General features: G+C 39.2%; 1 non-coding gene across 1 annotated transcript; it reads right to left on the bottom strand.

Moving 5' to 3' along the window:
- Positions 1 to 16,242: 16,242 nt before the first annotated feature.
- LOC133310890 (small nucleolar RNA R71) lies at positions 16,243 to 16,349 on the bottom strand. The gene has a single exon (XR_009751505.1). It is a non-coding gene; the product is annotated as a small nucleolar RNA R71 (small nucleolar RNA).
- Between the last annotated feature and the right edge of the window lie 3,614 nt (positions 16,350 to 19,963).

Raw genomic sequence — 19,963 nt, 5'->3', positions numbered from 1 at the left:
TGTCGGTCATGGCATTCATTTCTCTAAGACTATGTGTCCTAAGACACCTGTCGAAAGGGATCGCATGGAGAGGATTCCATATGCATCAGCAATTGGATCCATCATGTATGCCATGCTATGTACAAGACCAGATGTCTCTTATGCTTTGAGCATTACGAGCCGATACCAGTCTGACCCTGGAGAGAGTCACTGGACGGCCGTGAAGACAATCCTTAAGTACTTGAGAAGGACTAAGGATTTGTTTCTGGTTTATGGTGGCAGTAATGAGCTGATAGTGAAGGGGTTCACTGATGCAAGCTTCCATAGTGATAAAGACGACTGTAAATCTCAGTCGGGCTTTATATACACCTTAAATGGTGGAGCAGTTTCTTGGAAGAGTTCCAAGCAAGAGACCACGACAGACTCTACTACTGAGGTAGAATACATAGCGGCTTCAGAAGCGGCTAAAGAGGCAGTTTGGATCAAAAAGTTCGTTGCAGAACTTGGAGTGGTTCCGAGCATTGTTGATCCAATACCTTTGTATTGTGATAACACTGATGCTATAGCCCAAGGCAATGAACCCCGGTCTCATCAAAGATCCAAACATGTGCTCCGTAAGTTTCACCTCATCTGAGATATTATTGAAAGAATGGAAATAAAGATGGATTACGTCCCCACTGATGATAATTTGGCCGATTCTCTGACGAAGGGTCTCTCCCAGAGAAAACATGATAGTCATTATGAGTCTTTAGGTTTGACACGTCGACCTGATTGGCTCTAGGCCAAGTGGTAGATTGTTAGTATATAGGTGTCCTAGAGACAATCTGTTTTATCAGATGAACACCTTTTTCTATTTGGTATATCCACTGTTGAATCTGTTGTTGTCTCCTGCTTGGAACTCTTCCAAGATACTGCCCCACCATTTAAGGTGAATACGAACCCTGACTGTGACTTGCAGTCATCTTTGTCACTCTGAAAGCTGGCATCAGTGAACCCTTTCACTGTTAGCTCATCAACCCCACCATAGATCAGAAACGCATCCTTAGTTCTTCTTAAGTATTTAAGGATGGCCTTGACTGCTGTCCAGTGACCCTCTCCAGGGTCCGACTGGTATCTGCTCGTAATCCTCAAAGCATATAAGAAATCTGGTCTCGTACATATCATGGCATACATGATGGATCCAATAGCCGAAGCGTATGGAATTCCACTTATGCGATCCTTCTCAGGCTGTGACTTAGGGCACATAGCCTTTGAAAGATGTACCCCATGACTAACGGGAAGAAAACCCCTTTTCGACCCTTCCATGCTAAACCTCTTTAGCATCTTGTCATCATACGTGGATTGAGATAAACCCAACAACCTCTTGGATCTATCTCTATAGATCTTTATACCAAGTATAAAGGTCGCTTCTCCCAAATCCTTCATGGTGAAGCTTTTTGAAAGCCACTCTTTCGTTATTTGTAATGTGGGGATGTCATTTCCTATTAACAATATGTCATCTACATAAAGTACCAGGAAGACGACATTACTCCCACTAACCTTCTTGTAAACACAAGGTTCATCCTCGTTCTTGATAAAACCGTTACTCTTAACGACTTCATCAAAACGAATATTCCAACTCCTTGATGCTTGCTTTAGCCCATATATCGACCTTTGAAGTTTGCATACCATATGCTCCTGATCTTTGATTTCAAAACCCTCAGGTTGTGTCATGTACACTTCCTCCTTCAAGAACCCATTCAAGAAGGCGGTCTTGACATCCATTTGTCAAATTTCATAGTCGTGATATGCCGTTATTGCAAGCATGATCCTAATAGATTTGATCATGGAAACAGGCGAGAAAGTCTCATCATAGTCAACTCCTTGTCTTTGACGATCCCTTTCGCAACCAACCTTGCTTTGTAGGTCTGAACGTTGCCATCTGCATCAGTCTTTCTTTTAAAGACCCATTTGTTACCGATAGGAACTATTCCTTGCGGTTTAGGAACCAAGGTCCATACCTTGTTTTGATACATCGAATCCATTTCAGATTCCATGGCTTCAAGCCATCTAGAAGAGTCAACATCCTTGACTGCCTCTTCGTAGTTACTTGGTTCATCATCCTCGACAGTTTGCTGATTCTCAATCACAAACCCATACCTCTCAGGTGGATGGATGACCCTCGTTGAACTACGGAGTTGTGTGTTACTTCTCCATTGGAGAACATCGCTTGCGGAGCAGACTCGAGTTCCTCAATCTGTTCATATGGTTCTTGAACTTCTTCAAGATCAATCGTACTCCCTCTGGCTCCTTGAGAGATCAAATCCTTCTCAAGGAACTCAGCATTCTTTGACACAAACACCTTGTGTTCATCCATGGAGTAAAAGTAGTATCCCTTAGTACCTTTGGGATACCCCTCAAATAGACATTTAGTACTCTCAGCACTAAGCTTGTCTGATGCCAACGCTTTGACATAAGCTGGCGATCCTCATACCCTGAGGTAACTCAGGTTGGGTCTCTTACCATTCCATATCTCATATGGTGTGGTCTGAATAGATTTAGACGGTACCCTATTTAGAAGGTATGCTGCTGTGTCTAAGGCATATCCCCAAAACGATTTTGGAAGTTGAGTTTCACTCATCATAGACCTAACCATGTCTAACAAGGTCCTGTTTCTCCTTTCGGAGACACCATTTTGGTGTGGTGTGTAAGGTGCAGTAAACTGCGAGAGAATTCCATTTTCTCTCAGATAATCCTGAAACTCATGGCTCAAATATTCACCACCACGATCTGATTGTAATGTCTTAATCATCTTGCCACGTTGTTTCTCTTCTTCATTCCTAAACTCCTTGAACTTTTCAAAGGCTTCGGATTTATATCTCATTAGGTACACGTACCCAAATCTTGATTTGTCATCAGTAAAGGTGATGAAATAAGAGTATCCTCCTCTAGCCTCTATAGACATTGGCCCACAAACATCAGTGTGAATGAGTTCTAATAACTCACTAGCCCTATGACTCTCAAGCCCTTTGGGCTTGTGACAAGTCATTTTCCCAGCTAGACAAGATTCACATTGTCCATAGGATTCCAAATCCATGGAATCTAGGTATCCATTTGCATGCATCCTAGACAATCTTGTTTCGTTTATGTGCCCTAGTCTACAATGCCAAAGATAAGATTGATTATCTATCCTAAGTCGTTTCACGACTATATTGAGCACTTCAGTTCCCATTTTCAGAACATACAATCCATTTATTAAAGAAGCAGTACCATAAACAATATCATTCGAAATGATAGAAAATGTACCATTCTTAATACTAAAAGTAAAACCATCTTGTTCTAAACAAGAAATAGAAATAATGTTTCTAGAAATGTTTGGAACATAAAGACAATTATTCAAATGCTTTTAATGACTTGATCATCCTATTACACATATTTGGTTGCCGTATGTATTTCTTTTCGTCACGGTTACCTTCCCATAAAACCTAGGGTAAGGAAGCGTATCAACCCTTACGGTTTAGGGTAAGCTTTATTCGAAATAGGGAATCTTCAATTTACTGACTCTAAAGGCAGATCATCTCATGATCTCTTTTACTATGCATAGATTCCCGAGTCTCTGTAAATGTCATCCCGATTTCTCCAGTTTACAGATAACCTAATCTCTCACAGAGATTTGACGAATTCCTTCAGCTTATCACCCTAGCCCTGTGCTCTTTCAGGACAAGCCCAACAGTATACCTATGAGTCTCCATGTTTCAGGAAGACGAGGTATACAGTCAAAGCATGCCTTCTAGAACACAGTCTAGGTAATAACTTCTGGTCTAAGGAAAGACATACCCAAATATAAAGAGACTACTCTAATGATACTCTCTGTGAGATTTCCTCATAGAGTCTCTTTTGTGGGTCTTTTCAGTGCGAGCTATACCCTTATAGATCCACCCATGACTTTAGCTAAGACATCTCCATATCTGTAGCTCATGAGGTCTTTACCTTGCATCCGAATACAAGTAGATAAGTCGTGCTAGTCTTACCCGAGATCACTGATCCCCATTCTCAGTGTCTCTAGACTAGGAACATAAAATTGGGAATAAATATCCAGTATCCTTGAATCCTCATGATCGTGATCTCATCACAAATACTCAAGAGATACCTATTTTATTCCAAGGGTTTTATCCAGTTACTCATATAAAATATTAACAGTAATATTGAGACAAAATATGAAACAAGATAAATAGTGCTTTTATTTATTTGCGACAATACAAAGGTCCACATATGTCCTAATCTAATTAAAAGATTGTCTCTAGGACATCTATATACTAACAATGACGTGAGTCCTCACAGCTCAAGTCCAACACACAACAGATCACAATCTGATTTAGGACCAGCAAGTGTATCAACATACATAGCTCAAAAGCATTAACATAAAGACTACGTTCTCCTTTAACGATTTACGTCTTAAGGCTTCCAACAAAGACATAAGCCCTTAATCGCATGATTCTGACTTAGTTCATTAATTACAGAAGTTCAACTTCATCAATCTAGGGTCCACAAACCCCCAATAGCCTACTGTACACACAACACAGCTACTGTTCTTCGAAATCCTAGAATATCCGGATATTCCTCGGACATATCCGGATATGCAATATCCGGATATCTCACTGACCATATCCGAATATAAAATATCCGGATATCCAAATCCCATATCCAGATATTTCACGGGCAGATATCCGGATATTTCACGACAGAATGCAGAAACTACATTTCGTGAAGATATCCTTCCAAGGTTGGGTTTTTACCGATTAAAGACACTTAAACATGCATTTCTAGGTGTGTTTGACCAACCCCAACGTTAAGTTATCATCTATAAGCCTTTACATGCATCAAGGTTCCATTTTTAAGCTCAAAGTCTCATGATCAATGGTGATGAAGCTTACCCAAGCTCAAACTCAGAAATGAAGGCTCTTAGAGCTCACAAGAAACTCCTAATGGTTCTGTCTTGAACCAAAACGAAAATGGTGAACCAAGTAAGGGTCTTTCTCACCAAAGGTGGCTCCTTGAAGCCACTCAACCAAAGAACAAAGGCTCCTTCCCTCAAAGCAAAGAACTCAGCCCAAGAACTCAACAAAACAGAGGCTGGAAATTCAGAAAAGCACCTTCACACCCTCACAATGATAACTTTCAAGTGTATGCAAGAAGAAAAGAGGAGGATCAAAGCCAAAGGTGACAACTTTGTTCAAGAAAAGGAGAAGAAAACCCAAAGGAACAGCCAAGCTGATTAGCCCTTCCTCCACTCACGCACAAGAGGCCGTTTTCTAGGGCATTGTGCCCTTAAAAGCCATATATATATCCACTTTAAAATAAAACACACAGTATTAGCTTTAATTGCTACGCTTAGAATTTTAATCCCAAACTTTGTATTATTAACCTACTCAATTTTACAAGAATTTTCATATTTTTATTATATTTTTCAGAGCACCTTTCTGGTACGCGCTTTTCATAGCCAGTATCGGTTTCTGGCACCAGTTCTCATTATTTTGACTTGAAACTCATTTTACAAGTCCTATATATTATTCTAGTAATTATCATGCACTTACATTAATTTTCTGGGATACTTTTTTCGGTACGCATTTATATCGACTAGCAGAACCGGTATCTGCACTTTTCTTCCGAAAAACGACTATCAGCATTCTAAATCACTTACTATAATTATTAGAGCTTCATAATAATTATTAGGGTCAATTATGAAATCATTTTCTAATTTTTCATAATTACTTAATTAAATACCTTATTTAACGGTGCGGGTTCTTACATTGTCCAAGTGGCAAGGTCCACTTAAATGAGGTGGGTCCCACATGCGATTTAACTTTAATCAATCAGCTAATTTAAATCACCAATTCATAACCTAAGTATTTTTCTCATCCACGTCATATTTTTACTTCCTAAAAATGTTGATTATATTTTCACGCTTATCGATACAATTATACCACAGTATTTTACACCGGAAAAATCACTATTCATCAAATTTTTTGAAACTTGTCTATCCACTCGATTTTTCGTTCTGAATCCATTTCCAGGGTTATTTTTATCATCTGAGATCTTCTACTCAAGTTTTATCTGCCTAGGGTTGCGTGTTGGCTAATTACTGTTTTGCCCTTTCTTTGTATTTGGCCTATTTTTCAGGATTTTCACTAATCCTTCCCTTTAATTCTCATTTAATATTTTAATATTTGATTTAGAATTGCAAGGTGTTAAAATCACCCCACCTTTTAGAATTTTGTTCGCAAAATTAATTCATATCTGTCTGCTAACTCAGGATACCGCCGGAGAATCTCATCCTCCCATTCTCAAGTCTCCTTAGGTGTGCATCATTACAATTTTACTTTCGTCACAGGCATAACCTCATTTTTGTGGCATCCATCGTTACCCAATCCTTCACAAAACTTGACAATTTTGGGGATCTGGCCTCTTAATTCACTATATTTTCACTATTTCCATACACTACGGTTTCATTTTCGTTAATTCGTAGATCATAATATACCCATATTACAAACTTGTCTGTCTAATTTCACCTCATTTTCATCTTTATCTATCTTTCTGACCCAAGATCTTGCACAACAATATCAGACGATCCCCAAGTATATTTATCTGTCATTCCCTGAACATTTTAACTCACACTTTCTTTAGTATTCCATTCTTTTCACTGCCACTACTGTTTCAACCATACTCCAACATACCAGTCTTTTCCATTAATGTCACTAATGTTACCATTGCTTGCTTCCTTAGCTTTCACACAAGCACATACTTTCTAGTTTCGATGGCACTTTGTCGTATCCTATCATTCCGACTCACATTAAATTTCATAATTGCATACTTTACTTTGTCACTTGTCTCCACATCTCTTAGATAATCACAACTATATTTTTCTCTTTGGGATACGAAGTTAATAATCCTCACCACAACTCATACTCCCTGTCAGTCATTTCAAGGTCTTCACCCACAATTCCATTCACGAATTTTCCACCTACAACGTCATATCCAAATTTTTCTCCCATTGTTCGTCTATATATCAAATCAGTCATCTCCAACTCTAACACAAAATCCATCAATGACTTCCGCATCAAAGGTCTTATGCCTAAGATTTTACCAACTAACAATTTTTACTCATCATTCTGTAACAATATTATCGATTCAACATATTTCTCATTCATTTATACCTCCATTTCCTCATTATTGACATTTTTATCATGGATGTCCAACTTAAAATACTATATTGTAATCCTCACATATCAGTCTCCTCACATTGGTAATTTCTGACATAATCGTTCCATCACCTGGAACCACTTTCGTCCTTAAACAATTTCTAAAGTTTTATCAATATCGTGTGTCTCCAAAGGATATACCTCTCTCACTTAGCATGTATCACTTACCGTGCTCCCAGTCACTCCATCGAGTTATCAACCTTTCTTTAATCACCACAATTTAAGTTAGTGATCCTTACTAAACATTTTCACCTAATTCCATCACAACTAACTTCTTATGAAAGGCCTTCAGGCCACCATCTTAACTCCATACTTCTTCCTCATTAGTTCCTTTTAATATACATTCACTCAATTCATCAGTATTAACCAGCTGCTATTCTTTATCATAGGGCAAGAATTCCCAATAACTTCACACTTTCTGTGGGACCCAAAATTCATGTCACCACACCTGGTGTACAAATACATGTTAGTATATGGGTGTCCTAGAGACAATCTTTTTGATTAAATAAGGACATAAGATGTAGACCTTTTTGTCGCAAATTAATAATAAGCACTCTTTATCCTGTTTCATATTTAGTCTCGATATTATTGTTAATATATTATGAATAAACTGGATAAACCCCTTGGAATAAAATAAGTATCTCTTAAGTATCTGTGATGAGATCACGATCACGAGGATTTAAGGATACCAGATGTTTATTCCTAATTTTATGTTCCTAGTCTAGAGACACTGAGAATGGGGATCAGTGATCTCGGGTAAGACTAGCACGACTTATCTACTTGTATTCGGATGCAAGGTAAAGACCTCATGAGCTACAGATATGGAGATGTCTTAGCTAAAGTCGTGGGAGGACCTATAAGGGTATAGCTCGCACTGAACAGACCCACAAAAAGACTCTATGAGGAAATCTCACAGAGAGTATCATTAGAGTAGTCTCTTTACATTTGTGTATGTCTTTCCTTAGGCCAGAAGTTATTACCTAGACTGTGTTCTAGAAGGCATGCTTTGACTGTATACCTCGTCTGCCTGAAACATGGAGACTCATAGGTATACTGTTGAGCTTGTCCTGAAAGAGCACAGGGCTAGGGTGATAAGCTGAAGGAATTCGTCAAATCTCTGTGAGAGATTAGGTTATCTGTAAACCGGAGAAATTAGGTTGACATTTACAGGGACTCGAGAATCTATGCATAGTAAAAGAGATCATGAGATGATCTGCCTTTAGAGTCAGTAAATTGAAGATTCCCTATTTCGAATAAAGCTTACCCTAAATCGCAAGGGTTGATACGTTTCCTTACCCTAGGTTTAATGGTAAGGTAACCGAGACGAAAGGAGATACATATAGCAACCAAATATGTGTAATAGGATGATCAAGTCATTAATCTAACTGGCTCTGGGGCAACAAAACATTGCTAGTGCTCTGTGTTGTCATTAGATGGGTTGTGGGCTTGTTGGGCCCAAGCCCATTTATGTCAGTAGCTATGTTGGGCCTAATGGGTCACAAACTAACACCTTATTGTCACGATGATATAGCATTAAAGGTATTGGGCCTAATAATGGTTGTTAGCCCAAGATGAAGTTTGGAAGCCCACCTAAGAGGGAGAGGGCGCATGGTATGGTTAATGGGCTTGGATGGTCCAAGACATTACTAATTAATTTAATTGGTTAAATTAATTATCAAATATTTAAATTTTGAATTTTGAATTTGAATTTTGAATTTTGAAATTTGAATTTTGCATTTGAATTTTGAAATTTGAATTTGAAATTTGAAATTTGAAATTTGAAATTTGAATTTTGAATTTGAAATTTGAATTTTGAATTTGAAATTTGAATTTGAATTTAGAATTTAAATGTTTGAACGTTTGAATTTAAATGGTTGAATTCGAATTTGAATTGGCTATGAAAAGTTGTTTCATAACAAAAGGATAAGATGAGATCTTGTTGGAACAAATTCCTTGTATCAAGAGAAGATCTATGGAGATCTCCAAGGGCTGATTTGGGGCGCCACTTTGGATGGATGATGAGTGTCATCTAGTCAACCAAACAAGCTCCAATCAGAATTGGTTGGTTAAGAGAATCAGTGAGTGAGTTGGTTCAAATTTGAATGCAACTGCTCAACGAATCTGGACCCCTTTTGGGGCTGAATAGGGGCGCATAATGGCTGGCCATATAATGGCCATTGGATCAGAATTTTGACTAGGTAGAGACCTAGTCTCATGAGTATTCAAAGGTAGGTTGTTGGGAATTTTGAATTGCAAACAACTCCACCTTTCTCTCCTCTCTTGTGCGCCACCTACATCATGGATTTAAGTGAAAAATCTGATTTGATTAATTAACTCTCTCACTCTCTTGTGCGCATACTTGGGGTAAGTTTTCCTTATGGTTTTCAGAAAAAGACCTAGCCAATTCTACTCCAATCCATTCCCACTCTTGTGAAGTTTTCATGCTGAAGGCTTCACTCTTCTAAACACATTTACCTAGCCTCCTTCTTCACCTATTGAGTGCATAGCAAGCCTCTTTGTGGTGGTCAATTGGTGGCTTGACAAGAAGAGTTCTTGCATCTTGACGTGGGTGGTGTGGATCAACGTTAGGGGGTTTGAACCCTTCAAACCTAACACTGATCGTCTTGGAGTTTTGAACTCATAAACAAAGGTAACATCATACTATCATAAAGCATGATTCTTGATTGCATTCACTCTTCTAAACATATTTACCTAGCCTCCTCCTTCACCTATTGAGCGCATAGCAAGCCTCTTTGTGGTGGTCAATTGGTGGCTTGACAAGAAGAGTTCTTGCATCTTGACGTGGGTGATGTGGATCAACGTTAGAGGGTTTGAACCCTTCAAACCTAACACTGATCGTCTTGGAGTTTTGAACTCATAAACAAAGGTAACATCATACTATCATAAAGCATGATTCTTGATTGCATGTGTGATTCCGCATAAGAAAAATTTTGTTTTTCCCTCTCACATGCTACGGCCTTCAAGGCCAGTTACTTTCAATACACACATCCCCTAGTGCTCAGAAATCATATCCCAAAATATCTTCTCATGACGTCTCACATATTATGTCCCATTTGATATATTATTGTTCACTTAGAATTACTCAATATCACCTCTTGCGTTATTTATATGATACAATCCTCCCAATACAGTGGGTAAAACATCCTCAGGTTAAACGCTCGAGCTCTTGCTGTCCTAAGAGCCCCAGATGTAAATGACTCACCGATCAGAGAATCTATCCTTATGATCCATGTTGTAATAGTTAACCTATCACCAGCTGCCCCTGTGCTAGGAGCATCCCTAAATGTTTCTTATTTGTGCATTTATATAAAACACCTCAACTATACTAGCAGTCCCATCAATGTGGGATACTTCCTCGTCTCATATTACTCATATAAGATAATAATAGTCTCCGGGAACATAATCCGCACGGAGATAGCCATACACTCCGGGCACATAAGCCGCACAGAGATAACAATCATAATATATCCGTATCTAACGGCAAGATGTGTTTTGTATAAACACATGAGGCTACCCTCATTATAGTAGTAGTGGTATACTAAACATATTTCACATATGCATAATTCATTATGATTTCCTGGGTATGTTCCTTTCTACTAACCATGTAAATTTCAATTTCTATTGCACATTAGCTCTTCCACTAACCATGCAAATTTTAATTTCTATTGCACATTAGCTCTTCTACTAACCATGCAAATTTTAATTTCTATTGCACATTATCTCTTCCGCTAACCATGCAAATTTTAATTTCTATTGCACATTAGCTCTTCCATTAACCATGCAATTTCAAACTCAATAGCACATTAGCTCTTACACTAATCATGCAAATTCAACTCAATAGCACATTAGCTCTTTCGCTAATAGTGCCATTTTCAAACTCAATAGCACATTAGCTCTTACACTAATCATGCAAATTCAACTCAATAGCACATTAGCTCTTTCTCAAATAATGCCATTTTCAAACTCAATAGCACATTAGCTCTTACACTAATCATGTTATTCTAAGTGCTATTGCACATTAGCTCATACACTAATCGTACAATCTCACATTAAATTGTAATTAGCTCTTTCACTAATCATACAATCTCACATTGAATTGTACATTAGCTCTTTCACTAATCATACAATCTCTTCAGATACTTCCCATCATCGAGGATTTCATTCGACCTCATTGTCCTTTTACCAAAAATTTAATAATTTACCTCAACACGAATAATTAGGCGCTCAGGCCATCACAAGGTGTACATACATATATATGTATACTGGCACTTAGGCCATCACTGGATTATCATCCATTTATTCATCAGAGTAGGTATACTGGCCATCAGGCTATTAGGTATTATTCACAATGCATTACAACATCCACTAGTAATTAGGCCATTTTAAATTACGATATTCATTCTTTGAGATTTCCAAGATACCTCCATCATGGATCAATCCTCTTATGCTTCATAACACCTGAAGCTCTACAAATTAGCCATTTCTAAGGAGAATTCCACACATTAACGCACACATATAATCACATTTGTTTCCTTCATGGCATATCTGTCAAGCTAGACTATTATTCCGTTACAGACAATTATACTCTCCATGAACCTTGTTCAATGCCATCCATGGCGATTCTCTCAACTTCTTCCTTATACATATAATACATAATTAATTCATCTCGCCTATGTTTAATCAACACTACCTCCTTATGGATTTAAATCCCATATTTCAATATATCTCCAATTAACACTTCACTAGCATAATAATTTCAAGTGGTCCAATTCCTTAGGATTAGACATCAAATATTTCATTTATTTCTCTACATTAACCATCCTAATTTATTCAAGTGTACACCATCTATCAGGGACTTATAACTTCTAATCAAACATAAAATATTCAAACTCATACCTAAGCATACCTGTTCACATTTTTCAATAATCCATCAGGTTCTAAGTCATATCATAGGTTTGGGATACGAAGTCCATTCCCCAAGTCCACCTGTACATAATTATTGTACTACAATACACCAATACGTAGGAATTTTCCCAATACCATCTTCCTACTATAAACTCCTCTCAAATATATATTTATTATCCATAATACTACAATTTCGCCTGTGCTAATACTGTACATATCATAGGTTTGTTTACAATTTTTACTTATGATACAACTTTGTAGTTTTCACGAAAAAGGTTAGACAAAACATTTAAGTCTATTTTCCTTAAGTCCTCTAATATTCATATTTTACTTACTGCCATCTCTTGTCCATGGAGCAGTCCACACTGTAGCCACAACATCAAGACAATTACTTACATTCGGTGCTCCAGGGTTGCCACACAGGCTTCTTACGATAACCACACATGTAACGCAAAGGAATGGGCTGATTAGACCCACACTAAGGAATCACATATGCAGTAATCAATAAGAATCTACATACAACTATGCAGCACATAACACAACTATACATCATCAGAGTTTCCTAACAAAACTGATCTGATACCAAAAAATGTAACAGCCCGGTGTACACCGGTATTGTTAACATTAATTATGATATTAAGCGCAGTTACAATCACAACAATTCACTTATAAAAATGCGAATAAACTTTTTCCGTTATTACGCGAGTATTTAAAACAATAAAAATCGTAATAATTAAAAGTTGTGACCATAACTGTAAACTCTTGTGGAATACTTGTTTAAACTATTTTTATATCTTATTTTACTCAATACAAGACACTAAGGGGTTCCCATAAACCCACTTAGCTAATTTGTCGATTTTACGTTTTCCACCCATCCGAACATGGTTCGGTTATTATTTTTCTACGGAAACACCATACAAAAACAGTCCTTCATATTTTGCTATCTTTTTTCTTACTTAAACACCTTTCCAATGAGCCATCACACGAGTCATTTCGATCTCGTTTGCTCTGGATATCGCCGTTTGAAGTTGGACAAGCAAAACTACCAACCAACCCCAAAATAACTCCAAACATCCTTCACTCCACGAATTACTGCAGAAAATACACTCTACCAATTTCTCTAAAAACTTTATACAACAAACTAGACACCTCAAGCTTAAATTTTATATACCATACATTTATTTTGACCAAGAAACGAAGAGGGAATTAATTTCCCAAAACTGGTCCAGATCTGCCACAAGTGTAGTGAGCAATTGGGCAGTCTGTACTCTCTACCTTCTACAAACCTGTGTCACTCCCAGAATTCTCTCAAATTTTACCACAAGATATAGGACATCTCAATCTTCAAAATGGAGTATGGCACGTCCCTATCGGACCTCTGTGGAGGGAGATATGCTCTCCCGAAGTTCGCCTAAATTCTGCCAATTCTACAGAAAATTCGTCAGAGTTTCCTTTATTCTTACAAAAATCCCAAAGTTTGCAAATGCTTTCTAATACCTCAAATGTACCTAATAACCAATGGGTGGCACACACAAGGACCAACAATGCCTTGGGGCACTTAAAACCCAACTCAGTTTATAGTTATTACACAAATCATATCATATTGCTCACTTTATTAATCCTTGACTTATTTCAATCACCAATATCCATTTACATGCATCTACTAAGCATACATGATGGGATGTAAATTCGTTCCCATCTAAGCCCATTTTGATGGCAAAATACCATGCGTTCCCTCATTTGATGAGCAACTTCAGCATGAAAATCACTTGTTTTACACATTTATGACAAAAACACAGTGGGGGAACGAATGGTAACGTATTCCTTTAAAATATATTAAAAGGGGAACGGACTGAGACACATTTAATGCACATGCTCCATTCATTTAATGCTTCTGTACACTTTGCAGGTAACGTAGAGTTAAAGACTTCTAAAAAGCAAGGCGGTACACCAACTGAGCAGCTGGAAACGTGAAGAGCAGAGAATCAAGAGTTCTCATTGGCTGAAAACAAAAGCAAAGCATGGGAAGGTCTGCAAACAACGGCTAATCATCACCAAATCCTGTTCCATTCAGCAATTCACGCAAGCTTCACACTCTGCTGCCACAATCTCGTCCCTTCATTCAAGCAACTAGCTCCAAAGGAATTACAGTCTTGCCACTCCTCTTCCAGCTATAAATAGGACCACCCTCACACAAAAACATCATCGAATCCTGCAGGGTTTGTCGTCCAAAAGGAAGAGATCACTTAGTAGTAGTTAGTAACTTAGTTTAATTTTAAGTTGTAACTGTAGTTAAGTGACAACCTCTCTTCTCTTCTCTATAAACAACCATCAAGACTCCTCACGAGCAAATACCCATCTTTCTCCATTTTTTGTTTCTTTTTGTAAACTGTCTTTTAAATTAATATAAGTGTTTTTCTGTTCATTCCAATCGTTATCTCTTGACTAAATCTCGGGTCTATGTGATCTCAGTTGAGAATAATTATGTCTAAACTATCAGCCATGAGCTGAATTATCCGTGGAATGGGTAAACTGTGAAACTCTTAAAGAATTGTTTTCAAAACTCTTGACCGAAGCTTTTTGTATTTCTTTAGCTAAGTAAACTATATTCATTGTGCGCCAATAAAAATTGGGTACATACTGAGAAAGGAACTTCCATAAGGAAGGGATTTCAGACAGCTTAGCCATTGGGGGGAGGTAGATGTCATGGCAAAAACGCTACTGGTCACCTTAGGAATAAGGGGCCAACTCGTCCATTTTAAGGTACTGAACTAAGTACCTGTTGGAGTCAAGGGAGCCATAAGAATATGGAAACTTGTGAGCCATCTAGACCATGAGCTGAGGAATCAGAGTTGGCAGGCAAAGAAACTGGGACAAAGCCAAAAAGTGCTAAGTCTTGAGCAGAGAAAACAACCCCTTTAAGAGTGAAGCAGTGAATCTGTTCCTTCTGTTAAACTATTTTAACCACCACCCTGTTGTCTCTTGATTATAGTTATTTCTGTTTTAGTAGTTTTTATTTTATTTTATTTAGTACTTATAAAAACTCTAATGATTATTATCTCACCTTCTTCTAAACAGGAAGGATCACATACATAACGCAGCGAGCAACTGTTTGCCATCAGATTGAACCTACTGTTCCTGAGGAACGTTGTCAAGACAATAGGGAACGTTTGACCAGACAGTTCATTTACTAACTTTTCTTCTCATTTTCATTCTTTATAAACAGTGATAAAACAATAATTAGTACTCTATCCTCGTGGGAACGATAATTTGGGCATTAATACTCCCTTTATTACTTGATGCGTGCACTTGCGCACTTGGGTTGGAACTAAGGGATGAATCTTTGTTCTGCAAGAACAGAGGAACGTCCCTTATCAGAACTTATATTTTTCCACCATCAGCAAACCACCCAACAAGTTTTTGGCGCCGTTGCCGGGGATAGAAACACTAACTGTTGTTCTTATCATTGTTTTCTAACACATGTACTGTATATCTGACTTTACTTTTATATCTTTTTCTCTTTATCACTGAATCTGTTGTGCATATATATACCCTGTGCTATTGGTTTATGAGTGAAGAGTTTGAAACAGACTCTGACCACTCCATTGAAGTACCTGAGTTTCTCTTTGATCCTGAGCCAGAACGTACACTCCATAGGAGAAGAAGGAACCTCAGAGAAGAATTTCCTGAAAACATGGTTGATCACAATAATAACAATGAAGAGGTTCCCCCTGAACAGAACTTCAGAACTTTAGCTGCTCTTTTCAGGAACAGACCGGATAGGGGAGTAATCCTTCCCCCTGTAGCACCAAATTTTGAACTAAAACCTATCATGTTCCACATGATTAGGGAAACAGGGGTCTTCAATGAACTCCCTGCAAAAGATCCTTACACACACTTCACAACATTCCAAGATATTTGTGATAATTTTAAAGCTGAGGGTGTAACAGAGGAGAGCATGAGAATGAGGTTGTTCCCTCACTCCTTGGGCTTAAAAGCTAAAACATGGATGAAAACTCTCACCCTTGGATCAATCCACACATGGGAAGAACTCTCTAACAAGTTCATAGAGAGGTTTCTCCCAATGTCTCGACAAGCTGATGTTAGAGCTGAAATCTCTAACTTCAGAATATTTTATGGAGAAAATCTCTATGAAGCATGGGAGAGATACAAGGACATCATAAGAAAATATCCAAACCATGGGGTAGAGAGTTGGGGAGTGTTACAATCTTTCTATAAGGGACTTGACTATACTTCTCAATCTCACTTAGATTTTGCTGCAGGAGGATATTTCTTAACAGGAACACTTGAATCAAGGTACGAAATCATAGAAGGGACTGCTGAAAGATGTCTCCAATGGCCAATAGACAGAGTGAGCCCAGTGAGGAAGCCAGGCGTGCTAGAACTGGATAAACAAACAGCCATGGAAGCCCAGCTAGCATCACTCATGAATGAAGTGAAGAACCTGAGAGCTGACCAAGCAGCACCAAGGATGGAAGTCTTACAACTCACAGCAACTGAAACAGAACCATGCTCAGCCTGTGGTGACCTTCATGACTCAACAGACTGCACATCCACTGCATTGGTGTGTTATGCAGAAAATTTTGGCAATAGGAACATCACCAGAGACAATCAACAAGCAGAACAAAATACACATTCAAGCCCTGGAGGAACTATCATTAAGGATCAGAACCACAACACCCAATGGAGGCCACCCATTAACCAGAGACCATTCAACAACAATTAGCAGCAGTATCAGCAAGGTAGCAGCAGTGGAACGTTTGAACAAAGAAGAAACAACTACGTTATGTTCCACAGAGATGACCAACGCATCAACACCCTGGAAAATTATGTCAAGGAATATGTCACCAGGAATGATGCAGTGGTCAGGAACATTAAGTCCCATCTGGGGCAGATTGGTGCCAACCTTCAAACCATAACACCAGGATCACTACCATGGGACACTGAGGTCCCCTCAACCACTTCTGAAACCCCTTGAGAGGTAAGTATCATGTCTAGCTAAAGACATTAAATTAAGCGCTGACTGGGAGGCAACCCAGTAAATACATTTGCTCTCTGACAAAGAGAAAAGTTTTGGGGTGGTTATCCATAACCACATAGCTCCCAAAAAGAAGGGAACGTTTGATGTTCCTCTCCAGAAAGTCCAAAAAAAGTACGTTACGTTCCAGGAACGTAGTTTTGGGGTGGTCCCTGACCACACAATCCCAAAATAAAAAAAAAATAAAATATATATATATATACATATATATATATATATATATATAGATAATTATATGTTTTGTTACATGTTCATTTAGATTTATTAAATAATAGGTGATAGGTTAGTACGTTCCCTTTTCCTTATTTCGTAGTCACTATTGCATGTTTACTTGTTATTTATTTCAGATTAATTATTTATTAATTAGTTAGGAAAAGACAAAGGGAACGTTCCCTGGGTTAGGTGGCAAGAGTGACTGGGACACCTGTCCCTGCTGAGTCACTTAGAAAGATACGCAGCCATATCTATTTGTATTCATTTCAAATCTTGAAAACGCGCGCAGAAAAAGCAACTGTCTTCTCAACTATTAAGACAACTGCACCCTTTCATTTCCCTCTCTCCCACGTCCTGACCTAAACCGTTCCATCTTCTCACACTCATCCCATCAGTTACTGGTCAGTAACTGCTGACCACTCTTTTTGTAACGTCCCTATTCCACTACCTCTTCAATCTCCCATCTTCAACCGCCACGTCCCAGAAACCTTTCATTTTCTCCCCCACTGTCTATTTAAACTCGGTCTCTGATTTCTTCAAGTTCTACTACTTTCATTTAACTCAGAACTCTTTTATCCCTCCTGCATTTGTGCCCTAACTCCCTTTCTGAACAAAATGACTAAGCTTTCATTTGAAGTGACCCCTGTAGCCAACCGAGGTGAAGAGCCAGAGCTCACTGAATCCACCATCATTCTGTACCCAGAAAGGAACATTTCTTTGCATCAGGACAAAGTGGTTCTGCCTTCATTCGTGAAGGAATCACTGGTCAAACTCAAGTGGCTGCTCTTTGCCACTGAGGACCGCGAGTTAAATCTAGAATGGGTAGGAGAATTCCTATACCAGACGAGGAGGCTGAAGAAAGATGCCCCTGACGTGGTCACAGTAAAGGGAAAACAAGTGTCATTTTCCCTGCTGATGTCCAAGAAGTACTCCACCTCCCCACCGTTACTAACTGTTCGTACAAGTAGTACTTGGACAGTAGGGGGAGTACACATTTCAGAAGGATCTGAAGCTAACAATAGCTTTGGACAATCACAACTACTATAAAGGATCCCTGTGCAAGGGTAGCATGAGGGACATAGCCAGATTCTGGGCACTTTTTGCCAACTCCAACATTACCCCCACCTCCAATGAAGCCTCTGCTAGCTGGGGACTTCAAGTTCAAATTTACTGCATCATCAAGCACATCCATTTTGATGCAGTAACCCTTATCTACAACAGCTTGAAGAGGGACATCAAGAAGACCAAGGTCTTTTTCCCTTGCCTCATCACCAAGCTCTGCAGGAAAGCTGGTGTAGAGGAACACCCTGATGATAGCACAAGGTTGGCATCCATCATTGATGCGAAGACCTGGAACGGTCTTAGGAACACCTACATTACCGCCGATCAACATATCCCTGCCAATCTCCAACGCTTCCCCACCAGTGATGATGAGGAGGAAACACCTGTGGCATCTCAGAAGAAGACCACCAAGTCCACTCCTTCAAAATCCTCCTCTTCTTCACACGTTCTGGCAAGGAGAACAGTCCCTCCTCCCACCAAGGTGAAGAAGGAAGCCCATGTTGCTACTGATGGCAAACAGGGCAAGAAGATATCTCCTGCCAAACCTCCCCCAAGAAAGGGGGAACGTTCAAGTCAGAGGATAAAGAGGGTCCTCAACAACAATAGGCTAGAAGGAGCATCCTCTGCAAAGCCTATCACCCTCTCTGACCAGGAGGAGGAGAGTGAGCCTTTAGCAAAAAGGCTGAAGATTGGAAGGAAGTCAGCACCAAAAGCAGCTGCAAAGGAGACGTCCTCAAGCAGCTCAGACTCTACATTTTCTAACATTCCATCCCCACCACCTGCTCACTCTCCACCACAACAAATCATCCCACAACCTTCTCCTAGGCAACAACAAGGAGAGGGATAGAAAGACAAAGAAGCAGCATCTGCTGCAGACACATCAGTGGCTGAGAAAGAGGCTCAGCCACGGAAGAAAAATGACAGAGGAAAAGGGATTCTGATAGAACCCTCTAAAAAGAAAGCAGAGCCAACAATCCCCAGGCAAATCAATCTGGGGGGCCCTCTGTCATTTCCTGTCATCCGTCCCGATACATCTGGGGATGAAGCTCTTGCCAGAGCTTTGGCAGAATAAGAAGGGATGGCAATTCCTCCACTGATGAAGGGACAAGCTGAAGCCATGCCCTCCTCATCCAGACCACCAGTGGATGAGCCCAACCCAACACCTGTCATACCTTCTGCTACTGGCAACATCTAGCAGAAGAGGCAACCACCCTCTTCCCTCACAACAGCAATCCCCATCTCAGCCAGGAAAAGATCCCAAATTGGGATTGCTGAGATCTTTGAAATGTTGGGGGAGAAATTAGAAAAATGGTTGCCAGCCAAGAAGTCCGTTCCCCAACCTGATATGACAAGCACTAATGAAAAGCTGAAAGCTATAAGGGACGGGCTGGCACATCTCTCATCTGCCTTCAACACCTTCCAACAACAGCAGAAGGAGGAGAGAGAACAACAACTCAGCACCATAAAAGCAGCCATCAAGGAAGCC

The sequence above is a fragment of the Gastrolobium bilobum genome, unplaced genomic scaffold (assembly GCF_033153095.1).
Source record: "Gastrolobium bilobum isolate Gb01-03AN ecotype WA unplaced genomic scaffold, APGP_CSIRO_Gbil_v1 utg71192, whole genome shotgun sequence".
NCBI lineage: Eukaryota > Viridiplantae > Streptophyta > Magnoliopsida > Fabales > Fabaceae > Gastrolobium > Gastrolobium bilobum.
Note: the sequence above shows the minus strand (reverse complement) of the source record. Positions and strands in the feature narration are given on the sequence as shown.